At 38.8% G+C, this 23,367-nt stretch overlaps 1 pseudogene; it reads right to left on the minus strand.

Annotated features, from left to right (window-relative positions):
- Nucleotides 1-16,712: 16,712 nt before the first annotated feature.
- On the minus strand, nt 16,713-19,788 carry LOC118006206 (annotated as a pseudogene).
- Between the last annotated feature and the right edge of the window lie 3,579 nt (nt 19,789-23,367).

Below are 23,367 nucleotides of genomic sequence, written 5' to 3' on the forward strand. Positions count from 1 at the left end.
ATTTATTATTATTATTATTATTGCTATTATTATTATATGCCTTGGGTCAGTTCATTTAGCTGAATCTGAATTTAATCCCAGGCATGTTGGGTTATACAACTCACACATCATGAAGCTTCAAGCTAAATCAAAGCACGGGTATTGGCAAATAAACTTAGGTATTTAAGAGGAAGTAAAACTAAAAGATTTTTTACTAAGCTTCACAGTATGTCTATATTAAAAATGACTAATTCTAATAAATATTTTTGTAATAGAAAAGTGAGGAGCCCCAAGAGCCTAAAGACATTTTTTGTTGTTGTTGTTGTTCAGCTCTTTCCATTGTCTGCCAGCTTTGTAACATGATAGCACTTGTTAAAAATAAGCCTTGCTTCTAAATCTTTTACTTTCTTAATTGTGGTTTCTCTCCATGGGTTTTATGTTATACAGGACTAGTTTCAATTTACTGGTTTGTGGTATTTCCAGCTTTCAAGCACCCAGTCAGTTTGAAGGATTAGAAATTTAAGCTTCTTAATGTGTTTCCTGAAAAAGCTGCTCTTAGCAGGAAGCTGGGGAACCCGCTTCAAATTGTTTTTGGAGTATACGACCTTTAGGTTCTTCTGATGTGGATTAGTGTATTTTTCTTTCCTTATCTAAATTTTTAATACCTGTCATTGAAAATTACTTAAAATATTTTAAATAAAACAAAATAATTACTTAAAATAGTTTCATATTTGATATTTCCTTCTTACCTAACGCTGTTGTGATTTATCCACATTGTTAGATGTATCTGTGGCTTGTTTCTTTTTATAGCTGAGAGTATACCACTGTATTGGTAGACTATCTTTTGTTTTTCTATTTACCAGTTGGTGACTATTTGGATCTTTCCAGTTTGTTCCTGTGAACATTTGCTACAAATCTTTGTGTGAATATATATTTTAATTTTGCTTGGGTAGATACCTAGAAATAGAATCCTGGATCATATACAAATATATGTTTAAGAAACTGTCAAACTGTTTTCCAAAGAGATGTACATTTTAAATTTCTAACAGCAACATATGGGGGTTTGGGTTTCCTCATATTCTTATCAACACTTGGTATTAACAGTGTTTTGGATTATAGCCCTTCTTGTCAATGGAAAGTGCTATCTTATTTTGGTTTTAATTTGCATTTTCCTAATGCCTAATGATGTTGAACATCTTTTCATGTGAACAGATGTTTGTATATTTTCTTTGGTGAAGTGTCTATACAGATCTTAGCCCAGTTTTTATTTGGTTTGTTTTTCCTCTTAATATCCAGATGGGCCCAATGTAATCACAAGGTCCTTATCAGAGAGGCAGGAAAGTTTGTGAAAGAAGATGTGAAGAAGGAGGCACTCACTGAGAGATTCCATTGCTGGGAGAGAATGGAGAGCCAAGTACTGTGGGCTGCCTCTAAGAGTTGGGTTTTTGTTGTTGTTTTGTTTATTTGTTTCCAATAGCACTGTTTCCCAATGCCTTCAGTAATTTGCATCAAAATCACCTGCGATTCTTACTTAAAAATGAACTGAGATCACACCCCATAAATTTCATCAGTGGATTAGGTGAGGATTTCAAAATGAATTTTTTCAAAGCACCCCACAGGATTCTAATGCATGCTTAAGTTTTGTACCCACTCTTCTACAGAAAGCTTATCTTAATACCCTACACCCTTCCTAGAGCTTAATTCCATTCCTGTCTGTAACCTCAAGCCTGCAATAGGGGGTCATCTTGGTCATTCTAGCCTATACTTTTTTTTTTTTTTTTTAGGTGACTCTGACTTTGTCTTATCTGATGCCAACACCTAAACTCAGGCTTTCATTGTGAATACAAATGGGTCGACTTCTATTCAGTCCATTTTTGGCATGACTGCCACATATTTCCAAAAACACTATAGTATGATCTTTGGTAGTAGTAACAAACTTTTTTTTTTTCCTATACTACTTTGAGCTGCTAGAATAAATTAGCATAGTCTGGGTGGCTTAAACAACAGAAATGTTCTCATAGTTCTGTAGGCTGGGAAGTCCAAGATCAAAGCGCCCGCAGATTTGGTGTCTGGTAAGAGCCCACTTCTTGGTTCACAGACTATCCTCTCCCTGTGTCCTCACATGGTGAACTTGCAGAAAACTCACTGGGCTTTTTTTCATAAGGGCACTAATCCCATTCATGGCTCCACCCTCATGACCTAACCACTTGCCAATTGTTTTACCTCCTAATACCAATACATGAAAGGTTAGAATCTCAATGTATGAATTCTATGGAAGATAGACTTAAAACAACTGCACTCCCTTTTATCCTGCAATCTACATTCATTTGGGTTACTAGACATGAATCCTCAGAGCTTTAGAGAAAAATTTCTAGAACTGTAGTCCATGGATCCACATTATCGGCATCACCTGGTGTCACCAGTTAGATCCCAAGACCTGACATTTACTGCCCGCCTCACTAACCTTTGTTTTACATTTTTTAAGCTTTTCTTTCCTGGTTACCCCTCAACCCAGGCAAATGAAACTGAAAACCACCCCTCAGATGATGGCGATTGCCCTGACAAGATCTCCTAATGGCCCAGGTCACCCAGACCTTTTGAGCTAAACCCCTCACTCGAGCTTACACAGATGGACTATGGGATGAACTCTAGAGTGACCGACCACTATCTTGACCTCATTATAATATTAAAATCTCCACCCAGAGAAGAGCCTCGGCCTCATTCCCATAACATACAATGTATGTATAGGCATGTTTCCTTAAGGCACATGTGTGATCTTATGCCCGCCTCTACATACGATGACAAGGCTTCCCTATCTGAATATTCATCCTAACTCTAAGCAAAAGGAACCTATTCGCCCTCATCCGGGGAGTCACGGCTGTGGAAGCCATTACCTGTGATCTCCTTTCTTGCTGCAAATAGAAGTTTTCTTTGTGTGACAGCTCAACCTGCTTATAGTGGCTGACTCACCAAGGACTGAACTCACATTGGTTTGGTTGACACTGGGAATGTGTCAAATCCCTAGGCTCCACCCAGACTTGCTAAATGAAACTCAGGGCCAGGGCCCAGCAATCAGCGTTTGCACAAGCCCTCAGGTGCGGTGACGCTCCAGTTTCAGAACCACTGCTGTGTAGAAAATCTGTCATGACCAAACTGCAAGACAAACTCATTTAAATTTTTGGATTTTAATTAAATAAAAATTCCAGCTGCAGAAGACTTTTGATTTCAAAGGAACTTCATGTTCATGTTGGCTCTCTAGTTTGACTTCTCTTTGTCTCTCTCATTAGCAGATAGACTATTGAGAATTTCAAGGGAAAGACAGAAATGTGAACTACATCTTCCACCGAGTGGCTGTTTTCTACTAATTAGAATGTGGAGACTCAGCTTCCTAGTTCATCCCATTATGAAATATTCCTCTCAACTACAGTAGCAGGTGTAACTTTGTTTAACCTTTCAAACCTCATCATGTGTTGGGATCCTTTATCCTAAAGTATGGAACCTTAGTGTTCTGATGAGAATCTCAGTGACTACTTCTTGAAAGGAATATTCAGAAAAGTGAAGGAATACAGGCTCTTATTCAAACTGGTCAAGGATCGAGTCCCTAAATAGGAACAACGATAAAAGAGTCAGTTTAATATTATGTCCATTAAAAACTATTATATTACAATTCATTGACAAATGTAATGAGTGAGCGGGGCATGATCATATACAATCTGCATTACTTAAGGATTAAGTTTGCCTGTGAGTGGTAATCAAAATACGTATCCACAGTGGAAGTTTCTCTGTCACACAGAACAATCTGAAGTAGATGATCTAGAGAAGGGGGAGTGTGGCATCTTGTATTGAATTACTCAATTCTACATAGAGCCTCCACTTGGTAGTTCCACAGAAGCTTTTTGAGTTTCACCATTAAGTCCACACTATTCAGCTACAAGGAGGAGAAAAGGACAAAAAAGTAATTTCTCTTCCCTTAGAGAACAAGTTTTACTCACTGTTTGTACTAAGATCTCCTTGACCAGAACTTAACCACAGGTTGAGTGTGGTTACACTTCAGGTGCAGCTATTTATCCACAAAATAATCAAAGATTCTGTAAGGAAGAAGGCAACTTGGAGACTGGGGCGTAACTATGAGCTTCTATGAAAACTGTGGTCTTACAATCTTTACTATTTAAACTTTTTCCTTTATTGTCCTTTGATTTACCTAACTGAAATATATATATATATATATATATATATGATTAACGAATGATAAGTGATTACATCATAACATTGACCATTCATTTTTTATCGTTGGCTTATGCTACTACTTAACTTTCATTTCAGGACAACATCCTTATATTTCTTATTTTTAAATGTAACATAGATGTGGTTATAAAACTCCAACAAGTGTAAATTGGTTTCTGTTTCACCCTGTATTGCTAACTCAGTCAGATAAAATGTTTTTAAAATGCCAATTATGTCCTGTAAGAAGTAGTTACTTTCCAGTGGTTCTAGTAGTTATCTTCATAAAAATCAAGAAGGTTTGCATTCTTTGAATTAGAGTTACTCCTTCAGCCTGTTCAAGAATTCCTAAGGCAATCATCTTCAAAGTCTTTTCTCAGCTGGATGGATTATCTGCACAGCATTTCAGAGAGCCTGTACTCATTCATTCTACATGGACCTAACGAAGTTCTTTCTGCAATTACCGGGCAGAGAGCCTGGAGTCAGGCAGTGACTTTCTATTTTAAACCTACTAGAAGTTGAATTTTTATTTAACAGCACATCACATAGCAGCAACTTAATCCGAAACCCACAGTACTATAACCAAAAGAAGGAAAATAGTCTTCTAAAGGAATCGGCAGAACAAAGCTTACATTTATAATATGATGGAAACAATGACCATAATATATTACGAAGTCCAACAGTTAAAATAAAATATTTTGCTGGAAGAATTTCTAATCTTTCACCAATTTCATAATAAAATCACCTGCTATACCTCAGTGTTAATAAAATGGTTTTCAATGAAATGCTATTTTTATGTTCTTAATACAAAGTTATAAAACTCAAAAAATGTATTATACTTAAATATAATTCTGACACAAAAAGATCAAAAAGATATGCCTTTAACTTAAAAATATTCACCTAATTTAAAACACTAGCTCAATTAATTATTTAAGGTGACATAAATTCAGGGACCATTCTTATGTATATCCTACATATTAAATGGTAAATAAAAAATTGCTAAATAAAAAGCAAAATAATGGAATAGCATATTAAAATTCATAATTTTTACATCAGACATCTTCTAAATTGATAATTGATTATAAATTTTAGTCTAAACATATTTTTCACAATTTTAATAAAAATTAAAATCTTGCTTGACTTCTATGATTAATAATGATACATACTAATTACACTTAATTTAAATGTTTTCCGTATACAATATGGGTACTTCAGGCAGTCACAAATGCTTTTGTTAATATCATTATTTCTACAGTGTTTTCATATTACCTCACTTTTAGAAGATATCATGAAAATGGATAGGTGACAGAAGGACGTTTTATCCTTCTTATCTCACCCAAATTTTTGCCTTCTCTAAGAACTGAAACAAAATTGAATAATTAGATGGAGGCTTGAAACATGGCCGATATAAACAAGAAAAGTTTTGTTTTTCATCCAGATTATTTTAACTGAAAAATCCAAAGGAATAAGAGCTGCCTTCCGGGAACCACAGTATAGGGAATTCTGACTTTCCTCATCCAGGATAGAGCTGAGGCAGAGGGCAGAAACGAGAAAGACAGGTGATAAGAGAGGGGAAGGTGGGGGGTGGGAGGTGGGGGAAGGAGGACAGCTAAGATACAAAAAACCCAGAGGATCATGGGAGAAGAGAGTTAGAAAAAGGACCAAAGAAAGAGGAGGTAGCTAGAGAACCATCTGAGGTGAACTCTGTATGACCTAATGGAAATAAGCCAAACACTGTATTATCCTTTGAACACTTTTTATATTTAATCTCGTATGTAGTAAGATTTCTGATTATGCAGTGGTAACTAGATATCCTGGTCCATAGTATGGCACTCTTAAGGAATTGGGGGAGCAGTGCCTCAATATATGGCAATATTAAACTTAGGCAGTGATTCCAGTTATACTGAAATTAAAACTCTCTGTAGAACCAAGTGAGGGGGTTCCTGGAAGTCAGCTAATTCTAGAGAGAATGGTGCTGAGGATGTTAATAGAAATAAGCAGCAATGGTGTGTAGATTATTACTCTTTCAGAAAAAGGGTGTGTTGGAGATAGTTTTAATCACAGCATTGCAGCCAGTAGGACAAATGTATGTATCAGGAAGAGATGATTCAACTAGAAAGTTGGAACTGTGCTTTTCTGAGTAATTTTATCACTCTGATCCCTTCAGGAAAAAAAAATAAATAAATAAGATTTTATTTATTTATCTGACAGAGAGACAGCGAGGGAGGGAACACAAGCAGGGGGAGTGGGAGAGGGAGAAGCAGGCTTCCCACTGAGCAGGGAGCCCAATGTGGAGCTCGATCCCAGGACCCTGGGATCATGACCTGAGCCCAAGGCAGACGCTTAACGGCTGAACCACCCAGGCGCCCCCTTCAGGAAGTATTTTGTACAACATATTATAGGAAGGAACCCATGGAAGGTAGTTTACGTATCTGAATTATAAAGTTCTCTGAATTGTTTCTGGAGAAGCGCAGGTGCTAGCTCGCCCCAAGGCTGCTTAGGCACTGGGCACCCAAAGAGGGCCTGAATCCAGCAGTGGCAGGGGAAATAGCACTAAGTTAGACCCCTCCAGGTATCGGTCAAGATTTTTGTGCTGGAATTAGAGCATATTTCAGAAAACAAAGTGAATAAACTTTGCACAGGATATTTGGGAATGCTGTACAAATCTCTTACTAAAACAAAGCAAACCGATTTATTATGGAAAGATTTGTGGCATTTGCTTGAAGAGAAAATTGCAAAAGAGAAGAGTAATGGAGGAAAGAGAACCATGCACAAACAAAATTCTAGAAGTTACAGGAACTTGGGAGAGAGAAGGAAATGCATAATTATTAACAAAAAAGAAAATATAGTGAGAAAGCTGGACAATGGCAGATGAAAGCAGTAAAGACAATGGCAATCTGGAACTTATAAATCTCTATGAATTAGACCTCAGTGGTTTGAGACTATTAAATTTAGCAAAACCTAGGACACCCTGTCATAATTTTGGAAGTTCCAAGGAAGGCTGTGGACCTTTGAAAAAAAAAAAAAAATGTAACAATGGAGTACTTAGACATCACTGGACTCGTGGTATAGGTAATCTATTTGTAACAAACTTTATCCTGTGCCAGACCTTAGCCTATTATTGTCTAGACTGGACGGGGAACTGACTAGAACCAAGTTCTCCATGCATGCTCTGTGCTGATAAGTAACAGCAGAATCCAGAGGTACTAGTAGGTAGCTTCCACCTTCCGGCATCTGAGAATAAGGAAGGTGGGAGTAGGGAAAGTAAAATAGTCCACTTTGAATTTAGGGATCCTTGACAAGACCATGTAGTTTGGAAAATGCATTTTGGAAGATGCAGCCAGGAGGAAGCTGGTTTCTCTTTCTCCATGAATGAGATAAAGAGTTTTAAAAGGGAATGGCACCTAATGGAATTATAGAGTTCTTTTATTTTTTAAAAAATATTTATTTATTTATTTTAGAGATTGGGAGAGTGAGAGAGTGGGAGAAGAGGAAAAGGGAGAGAGAGAGAATCTTGAAGCAGACTCCCCGCTAAGCACGGAGCCCAGTGTGGGACTCGATCCCAGGACCCTGAGATCATGAACTGAGCTAAATCAAGAGTCACTGCTTAACCAGCTGAGCCATTCAGATGCCCCAAATTATAGAATTCTTAATAAGATAGAGAAATGTTAGGATTCTTCTTAGGGAGATCACTGATTAAAGGCACTGCACTCATGAATTTTAAATAAATGACACTAGTCTGTATTAATATTTTATATAAAAAAGACAATTAATGAACACATGAGCAAAATAGATTAGGGCCTTGGATCCTGAGTCCAAGATGCATTTAAAAAAGATTGTAAGCCAGTATATTCAGTGTTAGATTTAAGAAACCAATATTTTAGTTACAGAGAAGTCCTTTCCTTTGCCCACAACAAAGGTGAGGGCTCAAATTTGAGTCATCGTATATCCTTGGTATGCTAATCAAAATGTTCCATACATCAAGAGTTTGTTTGAAGTTGCTATTACAGATGATGTGCTGTGTAAGTAAATTAATTATACTTAAATATATATTTATTTTATTGTGATGCTTATCTCAGCAATGATGATGTTATTGATTGTATTATTTTTAGAATATTAAGTGTGCAATAAGCCTATGGTCCTTGTTTTGGGGATTTTTTTTTTTGCTGGTCTCTCTGGGGCATAGTCTTTTTCCTTCTTCAATTCTCTGGCAAGAATTCCCATGATTAGTAACTAGGCTCTGGACATTTTCTATGTATTACCATCACCTCATAAACAAGCTAAACACATATCTAATGGAAGCTTAAATAGATCATTATTAAAAGGTTACACTTCCCGTATATTATAATGTATGAGGAGTGGGAACCAAAATCATATCTAATTGACAATGCCTATTGAAACGTAAGTGAAAAGATCAGCCTTACAACTGATACCTTTGGAAGATCATTGATTTGCATACTTCATCACACTCAATCCATTTCAGTCTTTTCTTCTTTTTTTCTTCAATCTTTACAATATCTCATAGTTTGCTTCCTTCCCAAAGTTGTACTTTAAAGCATTCCTCTTTCTTCCAGTTTACCTACCTCCTTCCTCTATTCTTCCCACTAGAGAAGGAATCAGTCCTTAGTTACTCCTTCATGTCTTGCAAATTCTGGCTTCTCTTAAACAGTGTAGTAACAGAAGCTTTCCTTAACCCAGGTAGACTTGGACATATTCATCTTTCCATAATTTAGCTACTCTCTGCTTTTTATTCCTTAGAACTTGATGTTTTATGTAACTTAAAAGTAACCGAAAAACAACTCTACTCCTTGATCATGAATCCTTTGGCTGATGATGCTTGGCTTCCAAGCACTTTAATACTTCAGAAGCCCATAGGGTTATTAATCAAGCAAATCAGCAACTACATCGACTCAATTTTCTTGCAGAATTAATTTCACAAAATTCCACTAACATATCTGTATCTTGTAAATTCTATTTCTCTTGATATTTATATTTTGTGCCATATTATATTTTATAATATTGCAACATTGTTAGGTTACAAAGTTTTAATACCTAAAGGAGCACTCTTAATTCTTTTATGCTATAAAAATAGCAACTTATTTTATATCATATTTTTCCCTTGAAAGGGAAAATGATGGTGATATTGCAAACAGATAAACATCTAAGTTATGACTAAATATAGAACAAAAGACATCTTCTACAAGAGTGAAACTGGATTATTTAAAACTTACTCTATTGCCTTCTCCTAATGTATTCCAAATTATTATTAAATTAATTTAGAATGATGAACATGTCACTTCGGTACATCGACTCTTAATATTCTACCTCAATTCAGCAATATAAAAATGCTAGATTCAGAGTGCTGCTGGGAATAAAAAGATATGGTCATACATACCCTGAAATCATTTTATATTTTTTACTATCTCATGTCATATTTGGGAAAAATTTCTAGAAAGGTAATGGGTCTCTTCAGCCTACATTTTACAGTACATTTTATGAAATCATTTGAAAATCACTAAAGAAAAGTTACATTCTACATGAGACAGTGAGTGATAGCAAAGTGAGGTTGGTGAAATACGGATTTTTATATTTACACTTCTGTATAAGAAGTGTGTGTGTGTGTGTGTGTGTTGTTGAATATTATATTTCTATATATTTTATGTGTTAGATGTTTGTAAAAATTTTGGAAATGCTGGGATTGTCCAAGGACTGCATAACTTTGAATTTAACCCTAGGAATCCAAGACTGGTTTATATACTAAAAGTAAGTAATGTAATACAACATATTAAAAGAATAAAAGACAAAGTAATACATAATCATTCATGATGAAAAATCTCAACAAATATTTTCAAAATACCAAAGTATTATATCATGACATTTTATAAGAAAATATATTCCAGAATATTAATTATAAAGAAACTATTTGGAAAGATCTGCTCTTAATGACAAGTCTTTGTGTCACAATTTGTTCAGGGACTATCTCTGATAGGATGGTTGGCCTTCCCTAAAAAGTTGAGGAGCCAGATAAAAGGCCAATGCAAAATACATTTATTGTATATTCACTAAATGAGGTTGATGCTAAGGGACAATGAATATGTAAATATGTAAAAATGGTAACTTTCAACTTACACAAAATGAGGGATGAGTTATTTATTGCAGCAGTGTTTAAAATACATGATTTCCTTCACAAATGTCATCAAGGTTAACAAAGAGTTCTCTTTTTTAAGAAGAATTGTGTAAATATATTGATAGCTGAACCCAATAAAGAGGGAGGATGATGGGGGCATCTGAGAATGAATCATTCCTATGAGAAGAAAAGTTTTAAAGAAAAGGGCAGGGGGATGGAGGCAACAAAAGAGTAGAAATGGTAAGCCAAGCCTAAGAAGCCTATCCAGGAAAATGTTCATCTTCTTATCAAGTCAATTCTAACTGCTACCACTGTCTCCAGCATCACGTGTTGATCTTCAATTACTCCTCAAGAGATCATAACTGTCTTCCCCAGCTGGATTATAATCTGCTTATGTGTATTTCCCATAGTGGGTTTTCTAGATTTTAGAACTATTGTCTATGAATAAAAACAAAACAAAACAAAAACCTCACAAAATGATTAGATTTTTTATTTATATGCAGTTTTAATCTTAAGCAAGAAAGGATTAAGTTTTACTATTATTTCATATTTAAATTAACTGCAATGCCAGTTTATCATTTATAAATGAAAGCATGCTATTTATTTTATTTAAAATAGAATGTGTGCATGGTATACACAACCTTTCCAATTGGTGTATGTTGTCTACATTTCAATATGAAAATTATCTTGAAGAACAGCTTTTTGAATGTTTTACAGTATAATTTACTAGTGACAAATTTTTCATGATGATCAGTTATGAACGATGAACAGAAAGGTTTGACTGGAATCAGACTTAATATTTTTATTGCTTAAATGAACTTTGAAGTCCTATGTGCTGATGTTCTTAGGTCTTAACTCCTGAAAGCTTATTTAACACTAGTATTGTCAAATGCAGAGTATTTCTACTATCGAAATAAAGCCAATTGATTCACATTTCTCTTCCAATTAAACTTTTTGGTCCTGGGCTGTTACTTAAACAAACACCAGATTATCTTCATGCAGAGTTTATAAAGGGAACAGAAATAAATTGGTAAATAATTAAACACAACTTGCACTTAAAAACATACCAAAAAAGTCAGCCCTGAGCAGGACCCCTGAGCAGGCATTGTGATGAAATTCTTGTAAATGAATTGGAGTCCTACCAGCGCAGAGCATGGCACCGAGAACTGACTGGATGTGTATAAGCTTATTGTCTAGCCCGGAAACACACACACACACACACACACACACACTCTATACATGTATAGCTAGCTATACACACTCACATGCACACACACATCTCAGAGCCCTTGCTTTCCCTTTTCAGTGACCCGCTGCCTTGATAATACAAGAAGTTTTTTTTCCCTCTTTCTTAATTAGGAAATAAACCCTGGTTTTCTTAGAATCTACATCCCCTTTGCTCTTCTTGACTTCTCATTTTTCTTTTTTTTTTTACATTTCTAAAATTTTATTACGTTACGGGCGCCTGGGTGGCTCAGTCGTTAAGCGTCTGCCTTCGGCTCAGGTCATGATCCCAGGGTCCTGGGATCGAGTCCCACATCGGACTCCCAGCTCAGCGGAGAGCCTGCCTCTCCCTCTGACCCTCTCCTCTCTCATGCTGTTTCTCTCTCGCGCTCTCCAATAAATAAATAAATAAAATCTTTAAAAAAAATTTTATTAGGTTATGTTAATCACCATACATTACATCATTAGTTTTTGATGTAGTGTTCCATGATTCATTGTTTGCGTATAACACCCAATGCTCCATGCAGAACGTGCCCTCTTTAATACCCATCACCAGGCTAGCCCATCCCCCCACCCCCTCCCCTCTAGAACCCACAGTTTTTTTTCTCAGAATCCATAGTCTCTCATGGTTCGTCTCCCCCTCCGATTTCCCACCCTTCATTTTTCCCTTCCTACTATCTTCTTTTTTTTTTTTTTTTAACATATAATGTATTATTTGTTTCAGAGGTACAGGTCTGTGATTCAACAGTCTTACACAATTCACAGCGCTCACCATAGCACACACCCTCCCCAACGTCTGTCACCCAGCCACCCCATCCCTCTCACCCCCAGAAATGGACCCTCAACTCTATGGTCAACTAATCTTCGACAAAGCAGGAAAGAATGTCCAATGGAAAAAAGACAGTCTCTTCAACAAATGGTGTTGGGAAAATTGGACAGCCACATGCAGAATGAAACTGGACCACTTCCTTACACCACACACAAAAATAGACTTCTCAGTTTTCTAAGAAAATTAATCTGGTCCTTAATTCACATCAATTGCTGTAGGTATCAATATATCTCATAGTCCTTATTATGCCTGGATTATGTCTGAATATAAACTATTTTCAGCTAATAAGATAGTCTGCCTGTAAATAAAGTTACAAATGCAGTGATGTACAGTAGACACAGTTAACCTTTTTTAGCACATGAAATTTGAATCAAGTGTTTGAAAATTGGACAAAATTGGAAACTAAGCAGCAATGGATCTCTTAGAATCAAGGTGTCCATTATTAAAAGCATGTGGTTTCCACTTTAAGTAACAATAAATGTTTGTTGAGCAGAATACTAGCAATACTCCCAGGTATAATCTCAGTGCTCATTTATATCCTTTAGACTTCCCAGGCCAATGCAGAACAAAGCCCAGGCTTATTTGTGAACTTGGATTTGTGGACTTAGAACAAAGGTCATTTATCCAAATGTCTCTGGAATTATTGCTTAAAAAAAACCTCAGAACCCATCTCACATCACTGATACAATACTTTAACAGTAATAAACATGATAACATTTCCATTTCTCTTGTAACTATCTTTGAAATGATCATGAGCTTGAATGAATAAAAAATGTCTTATTTATTCGCCTTTTCAAATACCACCACATAAATGATTCAGGCTTTGTATTACACCATGGAATCCTTGATACTTTTCTTGCAATTCCTTAGTTATGTCTGTCTTTCTCAGGTAGATTCTAAGTTTTGCACAAGCCTTTCCACGGTAGGTCCTCTGGATTCTAGAAAAATGGTGTATGAATATAAACTATTAGATCTGCTAATATGTAGTTTTAATCTTAAGGAAGGAAAGGGTAAGTGTTAAATACTTTATAGATAAATTAATGGCAAAGTAAGTTTATAATTTGCAAATGGATGCATACTGTTCACATTTTAACAACTAAAAAAATAACAATTTTATTGTGTAATTCAGGTATAAACATTTTTGGAAAATACTGTCTGAAACATAAGTCACCTTGAGAATATTTTCCTTGTATATATCTTTGAGTCATGAATGTAGTCAAGTGTATGACATGGTAGGTCTGTAATATTCTATACAATGAACGAAATTCATTGTGATGTGCTTCAGAAATAGAAGGGTGGCTCTTTATTCTCAAATCAGATGACCTACTTTATACTTTTAATTTGATCCCTTTTATCATAAAATAGAGAATATTAAATGAAATTTAATATAAGACATAAAATCATCCAAACAGAGCAAATCCTTTGATTTTTGTGTTTTTGCCACCGTCTTAGTATAGTACTTTTAACACAGTTGTAATCAAATCATACGTACAATTTCGTGTTCTGCTTAATCTCCATTTTCTATACCACAGCAGGTTTCTTTTGTTGCTGTTATTTCTCTATAGTTTACATCAACATAATAGAATGACACACTCTTCCCTGTGCATTGTTCTGCCCACACCACTTCCTGTCAGATACATCTAATTTTCTAAACTGTGAACAGCTTTGCATCAGTGTCGTCCATTTCCATCACTTAATTAGACCCTGCAGCCACAATGTACACTGTTCAATACAGAGTTTTAATGTTGAAAGTTGATCAAAGTCCAACTTGCAATACAATTTTGCAACTATGCGCCTGGTTCTTGCATTGATAAAGAACGCTGTCCATATTTATCCATGTATATCTAAGGGGTCACAAATGCAAATGTGCTCAGGATCCGGGCAATAAAGGCAACTAGTGAAATGCTTAGGCTGAAAAAGGGCCACTCTTCACACCCTATTAATAATTAGTAAGTTCAAAAAATACGAGTCTGTGCAAACCGTGACTCAGAACGCAGGCCCTAACTAAATGGCACATCTGCTATTTAGCTTCGGTTAATTTTTCACATATGGTCTTGCTGTTCAACTGAAGCCAGATTTCTGCATTTTTAATTTTTTTCCTTATGCGGTGCAAAATCTTAAGTTCTGTATGAATTCTCCAAATCGTTAAATGTTGGCAAAAATTTGTTGAAGGCCTACATCAGAGACCAAATAAAATATGTCCAGTTTTTGAGAGCTCTGAAATAGCAACATGGCTGATTGTAATGCTGTATATGTGTCTTAATAACACGCTGGTTTTAATACTAAACTTAATAAAACTGCAAAATAGATTATGGATATTCTGGTCATTTTTTCTTATTTTATACATAGACATGGAAATCCAAAATGGCTAGCTGATTTACCTCAAGGTGACATGACTGGATAGCTGTCATTAATACCAAGAACACTTGACTCTCTCTTCCTCTCTCTGATTAAAATGTTAAGCAATTTCAAAGGATAAACAAACAAAAAAAACAACTTTCTCTAGTATATTAGTAGCCATAATTTAATAAAGTTAAATTTAGATTCCATATAACTTTATTCCTAATCACATGGAACTTCAAATTAATCAATATTTTAGGAAAATAATAAGACAAAATGAAACAAATAGTATTAGGTTTCATAAAACAACTTTCTGATTGTGTTAATAGTTTATTATAGAGGTGACATTAACATTCACATATATAACATTGATCTATTAATGTAATTAAAACTGATATTTAGAATCATGAACTGAAAAAGCTCTAAAAAGACAAAAGTTTAGTTATAAACTCTGTCACTATTTGGCAAAGGACAAATCATTTACCTTGGTTAATCTAAAATTTCTTCATCTACAGAAAACTCCTAAAAACCCAATCCATAATCTTTTTAGCCAAATAGGAAATTCATGGGTTCTTAAAATACATAATCCAAAGGCATCACTAGCTCCTGGTAAGTCTAGAGACTCCAAAAATGGCACCAAGATTCAACTCTGCTTCTCTGTCTCTCTTTGTGGCTTTTCTTCGTTGGTTCTGTGAGCAGGCAATCTCATGCTCCATTGTGACCCTATGACTGAGAGTTGCTTCCAAGTTCATACCACATAAAGCCCAAGAGTACATTTTTTTTTTTTTTTAATTTGAACAAAAATCTTAGAATAGTTTTGTTCATGGCTTTAGTCTGTTCCCCACCTTCCAGAAATCTGCATGGGAATGTGATCGCACCAGTCAGTCGCAGCTGGATGGCCTGGCCATCAATCGAATATGATGTGGTCAGCAACACCTGAACCAGCGGCCCGAGCCTTTAGAAGGAGTAGTTCACAAGCAAAGCACAGCAACTTCCTAAGAGGAGATGGATACGAGGTAGGAAAATTAACTTATAATCTCTTTGAACTGCCTGTATTTGCCAAGTATTATATATACACGAGTAATGTTATATGACAGTATGAAGAAAACAGCTATTCCTCTTTAAATCATAGATACTTTTGAATGTGACATTATCATATATAATTACCAAAAGAAGAACAGATGTGTGTGCATCTATATATAAGTAATATAAAAATAGTACAAGGAAATATATTCAGCCTTTGCTTAATAGCAACTAAAATAAGAATATTTGTGTCGGGGCGCCTGGGTGGCTCAGTTGGTTAAGCGACTGCCTTCGGCTCAGGTCATGATCCTGGAGTCCCTGGATCGAGTTCCGCATCGGGCTTCCTGCTCGGCAGGGAGTCTGCTTCATCCTCTGACCCTATCCCCTCTCAGGTGTTCTCTCTCTCTCATTCTCTCTCTCTCAAATAAATAAAAATTAAAAAAAAATTAAAAAAAAAAGAATATTTGTGTCATCTCTTTTAGAGTTTGTTTAAATCAATCCTGGTGGACAGAAGGATAGTATGTACGACAAGAAACAATTTTTCACAACCAAGTTGATGTCAGTATCAACAAAGAAAAGATGTAACTGCACAACATTTCTATTACATAAAAAAGTGACACATCCAATAATCCAATAATCCAAACATGATGAGTTTCCTTTGTATTGTAGCTACTCATTTTGGGTAGATTGTCGAAATTTTTAATTTAGATAACTCTAATAAATATTTAAATTTGACTAGGTATTTTGTTATGTCGGCTCTTAGATAAAATTTAGCATTTTAATGAGAGCTCAAGGTCTTTCTTATCTAACACATCTGTGCTGTTTCTCCAGAGGTACTGGCCTTCATTTAGACATCTTACTCTTGACTTGCTTTTATTTATTTATCTATTTATTCATCTACTGATTTATTAGATGGGGTAAGGCATATTTCATCAAGAGAAAAAGCAAAAGCAAAAAAATTGCAAGGGCCTAATTTGCCCAAAGAATGCAAATAAGAAGAAAGCATCCGTACGCCCTAAGTGCATTAGAATCCAGCACACATGCTCCTTCACTGTGCAGAAAGCTCAGGTACACGGTGTTAGCATAAGCAGGGGCCCCAGCTGTGGGGTGGGGCTCACTCTGCGGCTGCAGCCCAGTGAGGTCATGCAGGACGGTGCAGAGGGAGGGCAACTGAGCTGGTTCACAAGTCAGGCCCTGGCTGGTGAGCGGGGCCGGCTCTGGGCATGAGGGCAGAGGAAGCCCGTGCTGTTTCTGGTAGAAGCGCTGTTTCTCCAAGGGGCACAACCCTGCAGAGGGACCTCTTTAACGAAGTAGGTCTCCAGGACGGTGTCGCCAAAGCTCCATTTATCGGCTGTGGTGGTTAGGCTGTTGGCATTGCCAGGCGCTCGGGGGCTGTCCAGGGGATCTGCTCTATCCGCCTAGGTAGCTGAGGGTGCTGGCCAGCTGCTGGGCCACTGCCACCTTCCAGGCCACCCTCCAGCCTCAGCCACGCGTCCAGAGGCCCATGCTCCACATACTGTGTCACCAGGACGTTCTCAGTCTGTGCGTGCAGATGCCACGCACCAAGGCCAAGTGCACGTGGGGTATTTGGCTCACAAGTCTGGCTGTCTTGTAGAAGGCCAAGGCAATGTCCTGGTGACAGCCCTGAGTACCAGTCGTAGCTCCTGCCCATGGGCCCCCACTGGATGTACCGGGTTCCCCACCGTCTGCCCATCCCTCCTTGGGGCCTCTGCCCCTACTTGTAAGATGCCCTCATGCACATGGTTCCTCGTGCTTTGGCCCAAGTGGGACAGCCGGGTGATATCATCCTGGCAGACCCGGTGAGGTGGCTGAGCTGCCTGAGGTTGGGAGGCCTAGTGCTGGCCTGAGGCCCCCACATGACGATGAGGTTGGATATCTCTCCTGGCCATGGCAGGCAGCAACAGTGCGGGAAGAAACAGTTGTCATCCGCCCACAGTAAGCGGCCCTGCAGGGTGGCTCGCAGCTCCCGCATGCTGGGGAAGGACTGGTCCCAGCCCTCCAGAGTGGAGGACCCAGTCTGCTGCTCAGTGGGAAATTTACACACGTGCGAGTGCTGTGTGCTGGTCGCCCAGTCACGCTGGGCCACTGTAAGGGTGAGGCGGCTCAGGCTTGGTGCTCTGGCGGATGAAGAAGAGGCCATCCTTGGGCTGCACCTCGGCCAGCACGAAAGGCTCCGGCAGGGCTCCGTGGGATACCATCCTGGGTGCTCATCACCAGCCCTTGAGGTAGGGGCTCCAGTCGGCTGTCAGGCGGAAATTGCCATCCACCAGCCATACCAAGGACAGGGCCACAGCCCAGGAAGGCAGGGTCAGCTCCAACCACTTGTCCTGACCGTGGATGTTGATGCGGGGTTCTTTCAGTACCACATGGGTGATATCCTGGAAGTCATAGCAGTAGGCCCATGGTGCTTCCTGAGGCCTGTCCCCTGGCTGGTTGCCCACCTCTTGGGCCTCGGTCTTCTTCCCAGATGGGCCGGCATGGGGATTCCTGGGACCCTCTGCCTGTCCCGGCTGCCCCTGGATGCCACCAGTACCTGTCACTAGCACCACACGAGCAGGGGGTCCAGTGGCCAACTCCGGCCCAGGCTCTGGAAGGGCCAGCCCGCTATCCTGCATATAGCAGGGTTCCCCCAGCAACCCGGCCTAGAAGCTCCAGGTGGCCACTGAAACGCAGGGTGCCGCCTGCTCGAGGGCAGCAGGTACTTGACCATGATGACCTGCTGGGAGACAGGGCCTGGCTGGAAGGCCCGCACAAACCTGCAGGAGATGCTCCTCCGGCGCCGTGGTGTCAACACATCATGTGGCCAGATCTGCAGCCTGAAGGAGGATGGGAGGCCGTCGTTGAAGCTGATGTTCTTGACCACCTTCTCCAGGGGGACACCATTGCAGAGAGCGGGGTGGCAGAGGTGCATTAAAGGCCATGCCCAGACTCTGGTCCTTCAGATGGTGGCTCTCCTCTTTGTGCAAGACCTCCCACAGGAATGCCAATGTCATTCATGAATTCATGCTTGCCCTGCTCAAAGAGGCACTCAAAGGAGGCTGGGGTCAGGAGCTGCACCCCTGCTCTGCGTGTTCTGAAGAAGACTTGGCCTCTGTGGGCCCACAGCCAGACACGGCATGCCCTGAGGATTCATGTCGTGCCAGTTCCAGGAATAAAACCTTATGTGGAGGTGCCACAGTCAAGCTCTCATCTCCCAGACCTCTAAGATGTGATCCCAGGCAACCAGACCTGGGCCTGGGCACTGAAGACAACAGAGAGACTGGAGCAGCATGGAGTGATGCTGACTTTGTGTGCGATGTGGATACAGACCTCCTCTGAGGTTAGTGTGGCCTTGCTGAAGGTGGCCCAGGGGTCCCCACCGCCAGGGTCAGCCCAGTGCAGAAGGACTGTCAGGCCTCCCCTGGTGGCCACAGGCTGAGCTCCATCCCCATGGTCAAGTACCTGCTGCCCTCGAGCAGGCGGCACCCTGCGTTTCAGTGGCCACCTGGAGCTTCTAGGCCGGGTTCCTGGGGGAACCCTGCTATATGCAGGATAGCGGGTGGGCCCTTCCAGAGCCTGGGCCGGAGTTGGCCACTGGACCCCCTGCTCGTGTGGTGCTAGTGACAGGTACTGGTGGCATCCAGGGGCAGCCGGGACAGGCAGAGGGCCCCAGGAATCCCCATGCCGGCCCATCTGGGAAGAAAACCGAGGCCCAAGAGGTGGGCAACCAGCCCGGGGACAGCTGTCCCTGGTGGCCACACCCTAGTGGCACAGAGACATCCTCATGACTGCTGGCTTGGTTTCTCACAATCGCCAGGCAGATAGGTGTGGCCAAACAGACTAGAAGGCAAACCTTGGCTCTCCTGGTGTCAACTCAGGCAAGCCACTTAGTCACAATGGGCCTCAAGTTTTGCACTGGAAAATGGAGTTGCTGAGACATTGCCATGGAAAAGAGGCTTGTGACATCTCTACGCAGTTCTGCATGTTACACATTCAGCACAGCATATTCCCCCGGGGCTCAGGCTCCAACCCCAGACCCCGCCCCACAGTCGCTGGCAGCCCCCACCTTCCTGACTTGCTTTTAAGAACTTGATGGGGAATAAAAAGAAAAAGATAATCAGCATTTGGAAATAATGATCAAAATCTGAAACATATTAATGTAATAATATTATTAGTCTGTAAGGTGTTACAATACATATAATGTTCTCAGCTAAATAATTCATCAGTATTTTAGAGAATAAATGAAAGTTTGGTAATCAGGTTCTTTTGTGCAAAGAACACATTTAATTAGCCTCAGTTGCATTTCTTAACAATTGCATTCTCTCTTACTCTCTCATATTATATATATATGTATATATTTTACTTATATATATATTTTAAGTAATATATGTATTGGGGGTCCATACTCCTACCTGTGTAAAATCGCATTATTACCACTTTATGAAAAATATCAATATCTACATATATAGTGTGTGATTTTATAATTATCACAAATGATTTAAGTGGAAATAAAATGTAAAATACAAAATTATCTGTGAAATTTATTACTTCTTGGATAAATTATTATGGTTATTCATAATTGTTTTCTTAACTTCAGCTGTCCTTATTCTAATACATTATATGGAAATTAACATAAAATTTCATGAAAATTTGTACTAATAATATATTCATTATTATTTTCTGTACTTTTTTCTAGCTTTGTAGTCTCTTAAACTGATGGTTAGAATTTAATATATTCCATGAGATACTGTTCTAAGTTCCTTAATGTTTTTCTTTCTCTATTTTACACATTTTTATTGAAAAAAATGCTATTTGATACATACAATTCTGTTCTATAAAATTTCTCCTTGTATACTGAATAAAACCCATGCCTGATAAGCATATGCTTAATTTTTATATTCTCAGCATTTTCTTCTGTCATATTCTTGAATTTTTAGGCAATGACAAACTATGTAGAACTCAGATGAAATCCATCACGTTCATTTAGTAATAATCTATCACAGAGCTCAGGTAACAAGAAACATGTAGAAATAATTCTGATTATGAATGTCAATTTATAAGGCTTTGTTTTGTAAACGTGGAAAGATAGTTTGATTTCTACCTCTCCCAATGTTATCCGAAAGTTATAGCCTAATCAGTTTATTATTCTGGTAGTGGTATATAGAGACATAGATTTTACATATTTGGTATCTATAATGTATAACTAATATAATATACCTATAATTTTATATTTTATATCTTTGTATCTCTGTAAATATGTGTGTATCTAGTAGATAGATTTGCAAAATGAAAGAAAGTATGCTATCATGCCCTAAATCTATAGGAAGAGATGATTTGTTATGCCACCAATCAATGAACAAAACCGTAAGGATATATCATAGGACAGATTGGAAGAAACTTTGGATTTTGCTTTTCATATGTACAGCTGTTACTGAAAGTCTTAATTTTTAGCATTAGTTTTTAAAATGTTACTTTTAATGGTGCTATAAATTTAATTTTAGTAGTAGTCTATTAGAGACTGATTATGGTCCCCATACCCTCGCAAAATTCATATGTTGTACCCTCATCCCCAGTGTGGCTGTATTTGGAGATGGGATACTAAGGAAGTAACTAAGGTTAAATTAGATCTTAAAGGTGGGGCCCTGATCTGACAGGTTAGTCTCTTTATAAGATGGCACACCAGAGAGCTGGCTCTTCCCACACCTCCCACCATCCCATCCACACAGGCCCTGAGGAAAGGCCATGTAAGGACAGAACTAGAACTGTGAGCCAGGAAGAGAGCCCCTACCAAGAACTAAACTGATTGGACTTGTAGCCTCCAGAACTGTGAGAAAATTAATATCTGTTTTTTAAGCCACTCAGTCTGTGGCATTTTGTTATGGCAGCCTGAGCAGACTAATATATTCTTTTAAGTCATTACATTCCAGCCATGCTTTTTGTTAGTATAATAAGAAAGGAAGTGATAAATTTAGAGTTTATTATATATAAACTAGTCAAGATGTAATGAGAACCTTGCTAAAACAGTTACAATGAAAAGCAGAGAAAGGGGCAGATATGTTAAGAACATAGATGGCTACACAATTTGATATTGGATTTGAAAGGAAAGGCAGAAAAGGAGATTATAATTGCTGTTAGAAGGCTTGTGGTAAGAAATAGTATGAGACCCACCCACCGCCCACCCCCGAAAAAAACAAAACAAGACAGCAGAGGAGGATTACAAGAAAATATTATATGTTTGTTTTGTTAAGTGTTCAAGGTTTCTGGATTAGACTTTCTGATCCTATTTAAGGCTAACCCCCTTCCCCATGCACAGGATCCATTCTTTGTTACTTGTTCAAAAACATTAGGTCAGAGATTTGCTATTTCAGCCTCAGTAGAGTAGCTGGTATCAGATGAGCCCGCCTACCATAAACCACTATAACCAAGAAAAAATGCCAGAAATAACTATTTTCAGACACAAGGGGAAATAAAGAAAAAGAAGCAAGACTGTGATCCCTGCTGGAAGGAGAACAAAATGAGGTAAACTCCTGCATCATCCAGGTTTTTTGCTTAGAGGCACTATTGGAGCTGGAACACAGTAAAGAGGAATTCAGAAGTCAGAGAATGGAAATAGGGTGAACTTTGTGTAATCCAAGGTACCAGGGGAAAGGTAGTTGAGAGAAAAAGACTTCCAGTATATATATGTCATTGGGTGTCATTAGTGTTACAATTCTCCAGATTCATCCATTATAAAAATTTCATGCAGAGTCAGTACAAGTGCTTTTTATCACATATCAGGGATCCAGGACAATCCTTGCTTATTATTATAGAAAAAAGTTTCAGCTCTTCAAAATACCCAGCATACTGGTGTCTGCAACTCCATAACTAAAACTTTATTTCTTCATCTTAGGCTAAACAGGTGCTTTTATCTACCTTTAAAAATATATATTTATTTATCTAGAGAGAGAGAGTGTGTGTGAGCAGGGGGAAGAGCAAGGGAGGGACAGAGGGAGAGAGAGAATCCCAAGCAGACTCTGCACTGAGCATGGAGCCCAACATGGGGCTCCATCTTAAGACTCCAAGATCATGACCTGAGCTGAAATCAAGAGTGGATGCTTAACCGAGGCACCCAAGCGCCCCTCTATCTACCTTTTTAAAATTCAAAATGTAGGGCGCCTGGGTGGCTCAGATGGTTAAGCATCTGCCTTCGGCTCAGGTCATGATCCCAGGGTCCTGGGATCGAGTCCCACATCAGGTTCCCTGCTCCTTGGGAGCCTGCTTCTCCCTCTGCCTCTCTCTGTCTCTCATGAATAAATAAATAAAAATCTTTAAAATTCAAAATGTCAGGGCGCCTGGGTGGCTCAGTTGGTTAAGCGACTGCCTTCGGCTCAGGTCATGATCCTGGAGTCCCTGGATCGAGTCCTGCATCGGGCTCCCTGCTTGGCAGGGAGTCTGCTTTACCCTCTGACCCTAACCCCTCTCATGTGCTCTCTCTCATTCTCTCTCTCTCTCAAATAAATAAATAAAATCTTTAAAAAAAAACAATTCAAAATGTCACTGGACAAAATAAATATAGTTTTGATCAAAAATATTACCACTATAAAAGAGTTCCTTGGGGGCGCCTGGGTGGCTCAGTTGGTTAAGC

The sequence above is a fragment of the Mirounga leonina genome, unplaced genomic scaffold, assembly GCF_011800145.1.
Source record: "Mirounga leonina isolate KUSES-001 unplaced genomic scaffold, KU_Mleo_1.0 Mir_95, whole genome shotgun sequence".
Lineage (NCBI taxonomy): Eukaryota > Metazoa > Chordata > Mammalia > Carnivora > Phocidae > Mirounga > Mirounga leonina.